General features: G+C 42.6%; 1 pseudogene; it reads left to right on the forward strand.

Annotated features, from left to right (window-relative positions):
* Window positions 1-303: 303 nt before the first annotated feature.
* LOC135227633 (small ribosomal subunit protein uS8-like) lies at window positions 304-12,001 on the forward strand (annotated as a pseudogene).
* Window positions 12,002-13,562: the final 1,561 nt, after the last annotated feature.

Below are 13,562 nucleotides of genomic sequence, written 5' to 3' on the forward strand. Positions count from 1 at the left end.
TTGCATAAGAACAGATTTAGCAGGCAACCCTGCTGCTCTGTACCATGGTTCACTGCTCCCTTGTATTTTATCATGTTGGACCTTTCTCTTGGGCATGGTGGTGGCAATGGGGGCTCAGGCTGCTGGAGATGGACTCAGGGTTAAAGGGGAGATTATTCAGGGAATCACATGAGATTTATAGTCCTAAATTTTATAGCCAGAGCTGCACTTCTCCCATCATGTGTTTTTGATCTCCGAAATTTTGACAGGCTATGATGTCCTTTTTTTTTTTTTTTTTTTTTATGATGTCCTTAAGGAGCTCTTGTAGTGAAGTGGTTAAGTGTTTGGCTGCCAACCAAAATGTGGGTGGTTGAATTTACCAGCCGCTCTGTGGAAGAAAAATGTGGCAGCCTGATGCCATGAAGGTTACAGCTTTGGAAATCCTATGCGGCTGTTCTACTTTGTCCTATAGGGTTGCTATGAGTCAGAATTGACTAGACGGCAACAGAGTGTGATGTCCTTGAATCCAACAGGAGTTCTAAAAGACAACCCATCTCTGCCCTTATGTGCAACAGAGTGTGATGTCCTTGAATCCAACAGGAGTTCTAAAAGACGACCCATCTCTGCCCTTATTATCAACACACACAAAAAAAAATCAACATATCTACCCTCAAACTGTTCTTAGCAGATGGAGCAAGGATTTTATAATTCCACTATGTCAATGTATTTCTTTTTCACAATCTCTCTATTCAGCCAACATCTACCTAATCAGTTATTTTCATTGTCTTCTAATTAGAAATGCCTGCCATCTGCTCATCAACTACATGCTGAACTTCAATATTCTTCAAGTGAGGTCTGAGTGTGCCAAGTGGGATGATTATGTTGTTCATTCATTCCCTGAAGAGACGTTTACTAAATGCCTGCTGCGTGTGGGTCACTGGTAGTGGCAGGAGATACAAAAAGAAAAGGAAATAATTCCGACCCATGAGAAGATCATGGGTTTTTTTTTGCAATATTGAAAAGACTCAAACAGTTTTTTCTGTCCTACTGGGGCCAAAGAGCTTGGAGAGGGGCTGCTTAGCTCAGGGGTGCTAATGGTGATCTAGAAAACAGTGAGACTCAGAGAAGGCAAGTGTGCTCACCCGTTCCTTTCTCCTTCTGCCCTCTTTTCCTGCCGCCATGATAGTGCGCATGAATGTCCTAGCCATCGCTCTTAAGAGTGTCGATAATGCCAAGAAGACAGGCAAACACCAGAATTTTATCAGGCCGTGCTCCAAAGTCATCATTATATTTCTAACTGTGATGATGCAGCATGGTTACGTTGGTGAAAATGAAATCACTGATGATCATAGAGCTGGGAAAATTGTTGTGAACCTCACGGGCAGGTTACATAAACCAGCGTGCGGTGAGTAGCCCCGGATTTGACATGCATCTGAAAGATACAAAAAAGCGGCGGAATAATCTGCTTCCGGGTCAGTTTAGTTTCATTGTACTGACCACCTCAGCTCATCATGGTCCACGAAGAAGCAAGATGAAAACACACAGGAGGAAAAATCCTGGGATTCTTTTTCTAGGGATGTTATACATACATAAATAAAATGCCCCAATAGACAAATGATGATTTGGGGATGGAGACCAGACATTGCAGGGAAAAAATATTTTGGAGATGCCCAAGTTCAGAAATAGAAGAAAGACTGAATTGCTGTGAGGCAGGAACATCTCAGAGGAGACAGGGAGGGGTTTCCAAGTCACAGATATTCCAGAAAAGAGAACTCACTCTCCTTTCCAGCCTCCTCCAACTGGGCATGCTTCCTCCTCCCTGGACCTGAAAGGGACTCAGACTGCTGCTCTGCCCGTCCTGGGGTATGAGGGCAGAACTGAAGGGTTCATATATATAATGTGCTTAGAATAGTGCCTGGCATAGAGTAAGCACTGTGTAAGTGTCTGTCTATCTGTTGTTGCCATCATTCTTGTTACAGTTCCAAAATGATAAAACACACGGACCTAGGATTTTCATCTGAGTGGCCCATCAGCAGTGAGAGTAAATTCTATGCAGGCCGCCATGCGTGGCAGGTGGTACGTCTCTGCTCCAACCTCTGCCACCATCACGTGACTGGATCCCTCTGCTGTCTGCTACTAGAACTGGTTTCCAACAGTAGGAGGCTGGGTGGGGCTCCCAGGCCCCATGCCTTCCTCAGCCGGAGCAGAGTGAGGACAATGAGGTGTCTGCCATAGGTAGCTCTTGTTTGGATCCAGATACCAAAGAGCCCCAAGGACTCCTATGTACAGAGGTGCAGTGAGAGGATGCTCAACTGTTTGTAAGGAGGGTGGAAATTTTTATTTGGGTAGGGGAACTATAGAATATTCAAGAAGCAGCAAGAAATCCTGACTTACCCTTACTTTTGGAGAGGATGCCCTTTTCTATGGAGAGGGCAGCTGTTCTCATGTTCTTAAGGCTGTGGGACCTGCTCTGATGGGTTAACTAGTCCTCCCAAGGCTTACCAGGACTCCTCTTAGAAGGTTTCCAAGAGTTTCTCTGGGTGGAAAACAAAAACAAGTAGTCGGGGCTCCTCTGACGGTAGGGGGCCCCAGTCAGCCATATGATAAATGTAAAATAAATGTTTTCACTAGAAGAGATTTGTTTTGGCAGCATGATTGGATATAGAGGTTAAGCTTGCATAACGAGGTTAAGAGCCTTTACAAAGAAAATCTTAAAAGACTGTTGTTATAGAAGGTGCTTAAAAAGTGAGACCAGAGCCATTACTTGGAATATCAAATATCTTCCAACTATGTAGCATAAGATAGCTATTGAAGATTTATATCACTATCAGCAACACTTGTAGAAGGCTTCATAGGTGAGCTGGGTGCTTTATATTCATGATCTCATTTAATCTTCATAACAACCCTATGATAATAATACCTGTAAGAAACAAGGTTCAGTCACAAGTTCCTTGCCGAAGTCACACAGGGCTAGACCCCAACCTGCCTGGCCACAGTGGGGCGATCTTACAACCACTGGGCCACCCTGCCTCACTGTTTAGGAATCTTTCTTTTCCTTAGGGACAGTCACTATCATTCTTGAACCCAGCCAAGCCCTTGTAGGAAGGCTCTTGTTCTGGATTTGAGGGGCAGGGAGAGCAGACTGACCATGGTCTGAAGCATAAGATGAAAAGGAAATGATCTGATTCGTTCTGTGATCTGAAATCCAACGTAAGATGGTAGAATCCTTCCAGCCAAAGTGGATTTTTATGTGTTCACTTGCCTCACTGTTATTTTTCAGGGGTCCATGGATTCAGACCCAAAGGTCCTTTTCCCTCTCTTGTTGATTCAGGATTAGGCCAACTAAACCCACTGCCATTGAGTTGATTCTGACTTACGGTGACCCCATGTGTTACAGAGTAGAACTGCTCCATAGGGTTTTCTTGGCTGTAATCTTTACAAATGGAGCCGTAGTAGCACAACAGTTAAGCTTTCAGATGCTAACTGAGAGGTTGCTGGTTCAAACTCACCCAGCAGCACTGTGGGAGAAAAGACCTGGCAAGCTCCTCCTGTAACAACTGCAAACTTAGAAAACCCTATGGGAGTGGTTCTACTCCATCACATGGGGTTGCTGTGAGTCGGAACTGAATGGCATCCAGCAACAACAATCTTTATGGAAGCAGATTGCCAGGCCTTTCTTTCAAAGTGTCATTGGGTGGGTTCAAACCACCAGCCTTTTGGTTAGCAGCAAGAGCAAACCGTTTGCACCACCCAGGAACCTCCAGGATTAGGCTAGAAGGCAGCAAACCTGGATCCTAGCTCCAGTGCCTCTCCAGCGACCTTGGAGAGTCCCTCCGCTTCCTGGAATCTTGGTTTTCTTGGGTGTAAAAGGGGGACACTAACACTTGCCTTGCTCAGAGCTCAGGCTCAGGGGCTGTCAAGGGCTGTGCAGATGTACTGCATTACTGTACTCGGCAAGAGGTAAAACATAGAGGGAGCACTTAGATACTTAGAAGTAGCTGTGCTCAAGATCCATGCAGACTTTCCTTTTAAGGAAAGTCTGAGTGAGGGAATGGAGATGCTACTGAGAGTGGAAAGCTTTTCAGAGGTATATTTTTGAGATTGATGCAAAATCCCAGGCAGTGACGTTCCAGTGACTCAGCCCAGTGGGTGGAAGCGATTTGAAATAATAAGAGTATCACCCGTTTTCCCCCTCCTGCAGAGCCACACATCACCCAACACAAACACCACATGGCACCCACAGAGTCAGCTACTCTACACAGGACGGAAATGAATGGGATGGTAACACATGTATAGTCACATTGCATCTCTGTAAGCCAGTGGGTGAAAGAATGAATCTGTTGAGAAACGTCCTTCTCGTCCCCTAGAAGCCAAGCACAGGTAAATATGGGGTTATAACAAAGGTTACCTTAGACACCCCCCAATTTTAAACAGTCCTCTGGGAGTTCAGTGAGGCATAATTATAGCGGCCATCATCTGGGAAGAGGGTCACTTGAATTCATTAGGAAGGGGAGCCACCCAATTTCAGCTAAAAACATATAGAAATTAGAAGCATTTTAGAGAAAGAACTGCAGTAATTGAATCGGGCAGCTTACAGATGTCTCTTTTCACGGAGACTAATAGGGAAATCAGCTCAGGAAAGAGGGCACAGGTTATGGCTGTGTTTGAAGCTAATGAGTTTCTCTGTGACTGTCACAGAGGTTGATGCATGGAACCAAAACAATGCCCAGCCACAGTGGCGAAGGCCATGTGTCCTCCCTGGCTCTGGGGATCTCAGAGGTGAGGGGTAAATTAGGGACTTTTCTGTGGTTTCTGAAGGGCTGGAGTGTCCAAAACAAAAATCAAAGCCCTTGAGTTAGCCTTGGGAGGAAAAAGAAGGGTGGTTCCTAGGAGAAGCCATCTCATGAATAAAAACGAGTAGAAAATAGGGTTGGATCCTCAGAACAGAAATAGTGAGTACAGGGTCCGTTGCATGAGCCCAAGGCTGCAGGGGATTACAGCCTTCAGTTCCAGCCCTCACCTTTGCTCGTCCAGAAGACTGAGGCTCCAGATTGGTAGCTGGGACCAAAAATAATTTCTTTTATGTGCATCATTTTAAGGGGAACATTCATTGGGTACCTATCATACGTCTGTTCTGTGCCTGGCCTCCGGCACTCAGTCTATATTTGTAACTACAATGTATGTCACGTTGCTTTTTATTACTAAAGTTCCCTTAAAAGACTCAAACATTTTCCAAGAGATGATCTTAAAGCCTGGTGAAGTAAGGATCAGCTAGTATTACTTTCATTGTGTGGCGCTTGTAGGAGGTAAGGGGCATGTTCAAGCTCTCTTAGTCTGAAGAAGAGCAAGGAATTGTTAAGTCCCTATATTCCAGCGCATTCCATAACTGCCATATTGCTCATGCCGCAGAAACCCTCACCATTTGGATTTTCACTGTACTATAATTTTCTTTTCTAATTGCCTGCAACATTCACATTTCCCCACAGCTCTTGGTCATAGTCTGCATTACCACATTTGATGAATTCTTAAAAATGCATTTTACTCCACTCCTAGTTATATGGACAAGAGAAATGAGCTCATGTGTCTAGAGAAAGAATTGCACATTAATGTTCATGGTAGTTTTATTTACAATGGCCGGAACCTGGAAACAACCCGAACACCTATTAACAAGAGAGTGGGTAAACCAATTGTGATATAAGCCATACAATGGAATGCTATTCTGCCATTAAAACAAACAAGCTATTGATACACAAAATAACATTGGTGAGTATCAAAAACATTACGCTGAGTTAAAGAAGCCAGACACAAAAAAGGACATACCATATGATTCCATTCACATGAGATTCTAGAATAGGCGAAACTAATTTATAGCGATAGAGAACAGCCCTGTGGTTGCCTGGGTGGGAGTTGGAAAGATTGACTGCAGACGGGCATGCAGGAACTCATGGTGGTGATAAAATGTTTAGATCTTGATTGCAGTGATGGTTGCACAGATGGACCTATTTGTCAAAACGTCAACTGTACATATAAAATGGGTGCAGTAAGTTAATTGTATGTAAATTATACTTCAGTTGATTCAAAAAACAACACTACCTTTTTTGTTACGCACAGAATTTGAAATAAGAAAAAAACACAGCTGCTCTCTTAGTCAAAGCAAGCCAGTTCATGCGGTATTAAGAGAGCAGACCCTTCTGCAGAGCCCTTGACTATGTGACAGGGTCAAAGCTGGCGTTAAGGTATCGATTTTTACTCTGTCTAAATCTCTGAAGGAGACGTAAACAGACGGCTGGTTCTTAATGACATGAAGATCATAAGGCAGCTGGGAGTGGTGTGTTCCCAGAGTTCTCCGGGGAAAGCTTGCACTGTTAGAAGAATAATGTGCAGCCCACAGCTGGCAGGGTTCGTGATGAATCACGATGCTGTTACAGGGAGGAAAGGGCTGTGAATCCCACGTGTCAGAGTTGACGGGAATATTAAGGGTTCCCTTCAAACTCTTTCTTTAAATATTTCATTTATTTAAAAAAAAAAAGTCACTTCAGCTCCTCCCCATTGATTCACTTGGGAGAAATACCTGTCAGGTTTTGTATTTGGTTAAGTTAAACCCTCTCTCAGAACAAGACAGTCTAGGGTGTAAGAGAATCACCTACCTCTTGTCAGTGTTGACTGCTTCTCTATTTGTTGTTTGAGCTCCCACGCGGTGAGGACTGCAGGAGCCCTGCAGAGGCTGACTAGCCTCCTTACCCTGGACAAAGGGTCAGGTGGGGAGATGGGCCTGAATTTTTACTATGTGTTTCAAAATAAACATATAAGCTCATCAGATATCAGAATGGGAGCCTAGAGAGGCTTTAAAAGAGGCTTTTGTACATTGATCAAATTTTTATCCATCTTATGTTTGGGGTTCCCTTTGAAGGCTTGGGGGGAAAGTGGAGGCAGGACAAGAATTTTCCAACCCTGAAACCTTGGGCTGGGAAACTACCTAATTTCTCTACCAGTAATTCCAAGAGCAGAGTCCCTGGGTGGTGCAAATGGTTAACGTGCTTGGCTACTAACCAAAAGGCACCTGAGAAGAAAGGCCTGGTGACTTATGAAAAATCAGTCATTGAAAATCCTATGGAGCATAGTTCTACTCTGACATACCTGGGGTCACTATGAGTTGGAATCAGCTCAACGGCAATGGTTTTTTATTTTTTTAACTCTAGGAGCGAGAGAGTTGAAAAGAGAGTGGTGAGAGGGGCTGAGGCAAAAGTGGGTGTGTGGTAGTGAACATTAGTCTCGACAGCTTTGAAAAAAGGCTATTGGAACAATTCAAGGCCCCATCAGGCTCAGCCTTCCACCAGATCATCCTAAGGTCCCTTCAGAGTGGCTGAATTTATATTAACAACTAAACCCATCAACCTCCTCCCCCAGAGCACTTAAGATGGAGGCCAAGTCCACTGGAGAAAGAAGAGAAGGAAACAAAGAGTTAGCTCAAAAACTTCACCATTAGAAACTTATTGGTGGCCTAAATTCTTATCTGTACTAAATAATTAATTCATTTGTTCACTTTGAGAAGATGCTGTGTTAAGACACTGAGAAAGCTAAGATCCATTCCTTACCCTCAAGAAACCCCTATGCCAGTAGGAAAGCAGATACAGAAACCCAATCCCATTGTTCAGTATTTCATGAACAATTATAATACACTTATCTCATTATCCAACATTTTGCATTTACAACAATAGTAAAAAATCTATTATCCAACTATTTTGTGCATTAACAACACACTCTGGCAGTAAAGAGCACTGAGGTATGAGGCAAGGGTAGTGCTGGCTATGATGGTTAACGTTATGTGTCAACTTGGCTTGGCCATGATTCTCAGTGGTTTGGCAGTTATGTAATGATGTAATTTGGAAGTTATATAATGATATAGTCATCCTCCATTTTGTGATCTGATGTAGTCATCGTCTATTTTTGTGTAACACTGACTTTCACATAACGGCCTGGTTTTTAATAAAAAACTGACGCAGAAAACAAGGACAGCATCAATGGTTCCAAACATACTGATGACAACAGTAATAGTAGTTTGTATTTCTTAAACAATTACTATGTTTTAGGCATCGTGCTAGGTTTTTATATGCATATCTTTCCTTTACCTACCAACAACTCTATAAGGTAAGAATTATTATTTTCTTTAGTTTATGAAGTAGGGAATTGAGAATTAGAGAGTGGTTAAGGGAGGTGCCCAAGGTCACTTTGATGCTAGAGTTCACTCTACCCTGGTGACCCTGGGGCAATAAGTATCCCTTCAGGAGAGACTGTCATTCCACTTCCACTGCCCATGCCTGGAGCCATCATGGTTTGTTTCTGGGTGTTCAGCTAATCCTGATCTATTCGGACTGGAACTTGAGCTTTGGGGTGGCTCAAGAGAAACAGAAGCTGACACAGCGGTTAATACCTGAAAAAGGAAAAGGAGCAGCCATAGGGATGTGGGGGTGGGGTGAGAAATTTATGGCAAAAGACAGACTAACATGAGAAAGAGCTTGATGTACCTGAAGAAAGGTCAGAGGTGATAAGTGAAAGAGATATGAGTGGTTCCATGATTCCCTCTGCCTGGGCCATGGGTTGCTGGTGACTGCCCCCAGGTGGCCATCATGGGGGCACTCCCAGCCCCACACTGACCTATTGCCATGGAAAAGAGCACTCAGATGGAGTTCAAAGAGCCAGTTCGGGCTCCACCTCTTTCTGTTTCTAGCTATGTAATTTGCATTTCCATCTGTAACATGGGGGTGATGATCATGACAATATTCGACTTATCCACTTCTCAAGGTGCTTGTGGGAGGCAGAGGAAACTGTATGAAAGTGACTCAACTCTGTATGAAAGGGAAAACAACTTGACTGAAGCTATTTAAAGAGGCAGTGGTCAGAAAAAATCCAGTCTTTTCTGTTTGTGGCATGCTGAGTCTTCTTAATAAATAGGTTATAATTACATAAATGTTAATGTTGGAACCTCCTATCCTGAGAATAAAAGGACCAACAAAATACACTTACTTTATTGTCGCCAAAAGAGTATTCACATTATGTGTTTTAAACAATTACCAAAATATAAGGTGTTAGAGTGCGTTGTTCTCTTTCATTGATTTTATTTAGATTGAATCCTGATTTAACAATAAAAATGCAGGTCTCCTTTTAAGAAACTCTACTTGCCTTCAGAGAAGGAAATTAGACCATTCCTTAAATTGTACTTTGCTATGAGGCTTGTGAATTGAAATGACTGGAGGATATTACAATGAAGACATCAGTGTCATATAAGTTTGTAGATACTTGGAAATGGGTAAGAATTCATTAAATCATAAAATGCGGTTAGAGTAGCTGCTCGGTTTATGAAGAATCTGATGACTTATTTTGAGTTTCATAAATTGATCCAGCGATTGGATCTTATATATATATTGCTTTTGGCATTAGTCGGGATTTCTTCCACTGACAGTGACAGAAACCCAACTCAGACTTGCTTCAGCTGAAATAGAAGACATTGGTTCACATAATCGGGAAGTCCAGAGATTGATGTGGCTTCAGACATGGCTGTATATAGAGCTGTCTCTTTCTATTTCTCAGCTCTGCTAGTTTTGCTTCACTTAATTCAACAAACTTTACCTCATGTGACGGGCAAGATGTTCCCTGGCCCTCTCCATCTCTCATGCTCCCATCTCAACTCAGAAACCACAGTAGAAAGTGGGCTTGTTTCACGAATGTTTATGTAGCTATAAATCTCAGAGATGACTTTGATTGATTTGATTAAGCCACAGTCTATCCCTGAACCAATCTCTTTGGCCAAGAGAGAGCCAAATTCTGCATAGAAACTTTGCCCAAATCTCTGAATGACTCCTAAGTCACACATACGTGGTTAGATTTTAAATAGCCAAGTGACGGATAAAAGAACTGAAATGAGATTTGAGCTCCAACCCAAGAGACACTTTGAAGTTTGAATCTAACAAGTTAATTATCTTCTAAAACAAAACTGACATTCATTGGAAGAATATTACAGAATCCAGAATCTCCACAACACAGCAATCACGATGTCTGGGATATAGTCCAAAATTACTCAGCACACAAAGAAACAGGAAAATATACCCCATTCTCAAGGGAAAAGATAATCAATGAAGGCTGATCCAGAGGTGACCCATATGTTGGAATGAGCAGACAAGGCTTTTAAAGCAAGTATTTGTTTTTATTATTATAACTATGTTCAAAGACAAAGGAAAATATGCGTAGTGACTGTCGAAATAGGAAATTTCAGCAGAGAAATGAAACAACAAAGAGAACCAAATGGAAATCATAGGACTGAAAAATACAATTTTTGAAATAAATTTACTGATGCACTTAACAGCAAAATGGAGATAAAAAAGGAATGTAAAGATAAACCACCCACTGCCATCGAGTTGATTCCGACTCATAAGTCCAGTGGGAATTACACTACCTAAAGAAGGCTACTTCCATTTGACAAAGCTTAGCTCCAAATTTGCTGTTAACCAAGACACAAAAGGAATCCTGATGGATTGTCAACTGAATTACTTCCTTGAAGAGTAGCCACAAGTGACTGTAACAAAACTAGCCCATGCATGTATCTTGAAATATACCCTGGGTCAACTATGAATCTCTTGTCTCTCAGCTCCTTCTATACTGGGCTCTGTGATGCTGCAAACTGCATTTTTTTGCCAGCTGGTTCCTTTTTAGGTTCTGCCACTAGGGAGCAACAGAGGGAGGCTGGAAGGCTGGAGGAAGGCGAAGGGGCTTCCTTTCTGTTTGCTTGCCATTTCTGTTAGTATTTCCCCTTGGCTGTTGAACTGGTTCTGTTCTCCAACCTCTTTCAACACTCTTCTTCAGAGGCACCAAACACCAGCTGCACAGTGCCTACTTAGAGTCTGGATCCCAGGTTTTTGGAGCCCCTCTTCTAAGCATTTAATTTCTGATAACCCCAAACGCATTCCTTTGTTCCCCCAACCATAGAAGTAATGGTTGCTTCCTACATTTACTACCTCTATGTTGCCTCAGTTTTTCTTTTTAAAAGTTCAGTCTTCTAATACTTGCATTAAAATGTAAAACAACCTGTGTGCTTTCTATTTTTCTGACTGGTCCCTACACTCCTTTTGAAACTAATCACCATGTGTAGGGCTGGCTGGCTCTGAGATACTTCAGAAGACAGGCCTGGTGATCTGCTTCTGAAAGGTCACAGCCTTGAAAACACTATGGAGCAGTTCTATTCTGCATATATGGGGTCACCAAGAGTCAGAGCTACTGGCCAGCAACAAACAATAGGGCTGGCTACGGAAAAATTATGAAAGATGAAGTTCGTTTTTAGATTCAGGACGCCGATTTTCAGGGCTCTGATTCTCAGATGTCCATCGCAATTATATGATGCCCCAGGCTTCACATCACCCTCCCAGCCCTGAATTCCTCCGTTTGCAGCACCTACACCCTCAGGGACCTACATCTTTTTTTTTTTTTAATAATTTTTATTGTGCTTTAAGTGAAAGTTTACAAATCAAGTCAGTCTCTCACACAAAAACCCATATACACCTTGCTACACACTCCGAATTATTCTCCCCCTAATGAGACAGCCCACTCTCTCCCTTCACTCTCTCTTTTCGTGTCCATTTCACCAGCTTCTAACCCCCTCCACCCTCTCATCTCCCCTCCAGGCAGGAGATGCCCACAAAGTCTCAAGTGTCCACCTGATCCAAGAAGCTTACTCCTCACCAGCATCCCTCTCCAACCCATTGTCCAGTACGATCTATGTCTGAAGAGTTGGCTTTGGGAATGGGTCCTGTCCTGGGCCAACAGAAGGTCTGGGGGCCATGACCACCAGGGTCCTTCTAGTCCCAGTCAGACCATTAAGTCTGGTCTTATAAGAATTTGGGGTCTTCATCCTACTGCTCTCCTGCTCCTTCAGGGTTCTCCATTGTGTTCCCTATCACGGCAGTCATCGGTTGTAGCCGGGCACCATCTAGTTCTTCTGGTCTCAGGATGATGTAGTCGCTGGTTCATGTGGCCCTTTCTGTCTCTTGGGCTCGTAATCACCTTGTATCCTTGGTGTTCTTCATTCTCCTTTGATCCAGGTGGGTTGAGACCAATTGATGCATCTTAGATGGCTGCTTGCTAGCGTTTAAGACCCCAGACGCCACTCTTCAAAGTGGAATGCAGAAAGTTTTCTTAATAGATTTTATTATGCCAGTTGACTTGGATGTCCCCTGAAACCATGAGGGACCCACATCTTGATATGTAGCAATAAATACTTATAGATTTTGGTAAGATAAACCAATCCCTTACTTTATGGTAGCTGTTGTTGCTGTCATCAAGTTGAACCATAACTCACGGGGACCCCATGCACAACAGAATGAAACAGTGCCTGGTCCTGTGCCGTCTCCTTAAATCGTTATGAATTGGACAGTTTAGATCCATAGGGTTTTCACTGGCTGATTTTCAGAAGTAAATCACCAGACCTTTCTTCTAGTCCTTCTTAGTCTGGAAGCTCTGTTGAAACCTGTTCAGCATCATAGCAACACACAAACCTCCACTGATAACGGGTGGTGTCTGTGCATGAAACACCTAAGTCAGAAATCAAACCCAGGTCTTCTGCATAGAAGGTGAAAATTCTACCACTGAGCCACAATTGCTCCCCAGTTAAGGTGCTTGTCCTCCCAGATAATCTACTTCCTTGGGTAGATAAGCGTGCTTCTTAGGAAGGCCTTTAGGGAATATCAGCAGTACGGGAAATTTCAAGTGTGGTGGCTAACCAATGGCTTTTCCACCTATAGACATAGCCATCTACTCTGTCCACGTGTAAGTGAACAAGTGGGAGCTTGGAGCTTCCTTCTTCCTTTGATACCTTTCCATCTGGGCCAGTGGGAAGGTTTAAGGAACTTGGGAATAAAGGCAAAATCAGACAAATGGATCCCAACATTGCACAGTATGACAAGGAAGGCTGCCAGAGATTCAAAGATGCTCTTTGTTAGAAATACAGCAAATTATTTGTAGCTAGTACAGATAAATTAGTTTAATTTTCTCAAGTAGTCAGTTTAAATAAGATTTGCTAAGCTTTGTTCAAAGTAATTGAATGTAATTTGTGCTATGGGTTATTTATAACATATATACTTGGTAACAATTCCTACTTCCCTTTCTGTGAAAAAGGATTTGCTTTTCTGTGACTCTTTCAGATTCCTCATATATATTTCCTCACTCAGAAATACTCTCCTAAGCCTACAGTTTAATCCACAAATCCAGTGACTTAAGATATTTTGAGATAATACATGCAAGTCACAGGGCATATGACAGGTGCTTAGTAAATGATAACTATAATAATTGTCAGATTGTATTCTCTAAAAATGGCCACAAGAATGGTTATAACAATCTTTTCCACCCCACATGTTCTTTTAGAACCTTTTAATCACTAAATTTTGGGGTGATTTGTTATGCAGCAATGGCTGATACAACATTTAATATTTGGCGAATACTGACTATGAGTCAAGCACTATGCTAAGTGCTTTGTAGGTATTACTTTCATTTAATCCTAATTTCCTTATGATGTCAGCATCCTGGGGTAGCTTCCCCCA

The sequence above is a fragment of the Loxodonta africana genome, chromosome 14 (assembly GCF_030014295.1).
Source record: "Loxodonta africana isolate mLoxAfr1 chromosome 14, mLoxAfr1.hap2, whole genome shotgun sequence".
NCBI classification, from domain to species: Eukaryota; Metazoa; Chordata; class Mammalia; order Proboscidea; family Elephantidae; genus Loxodonta; species Loxodonta africana.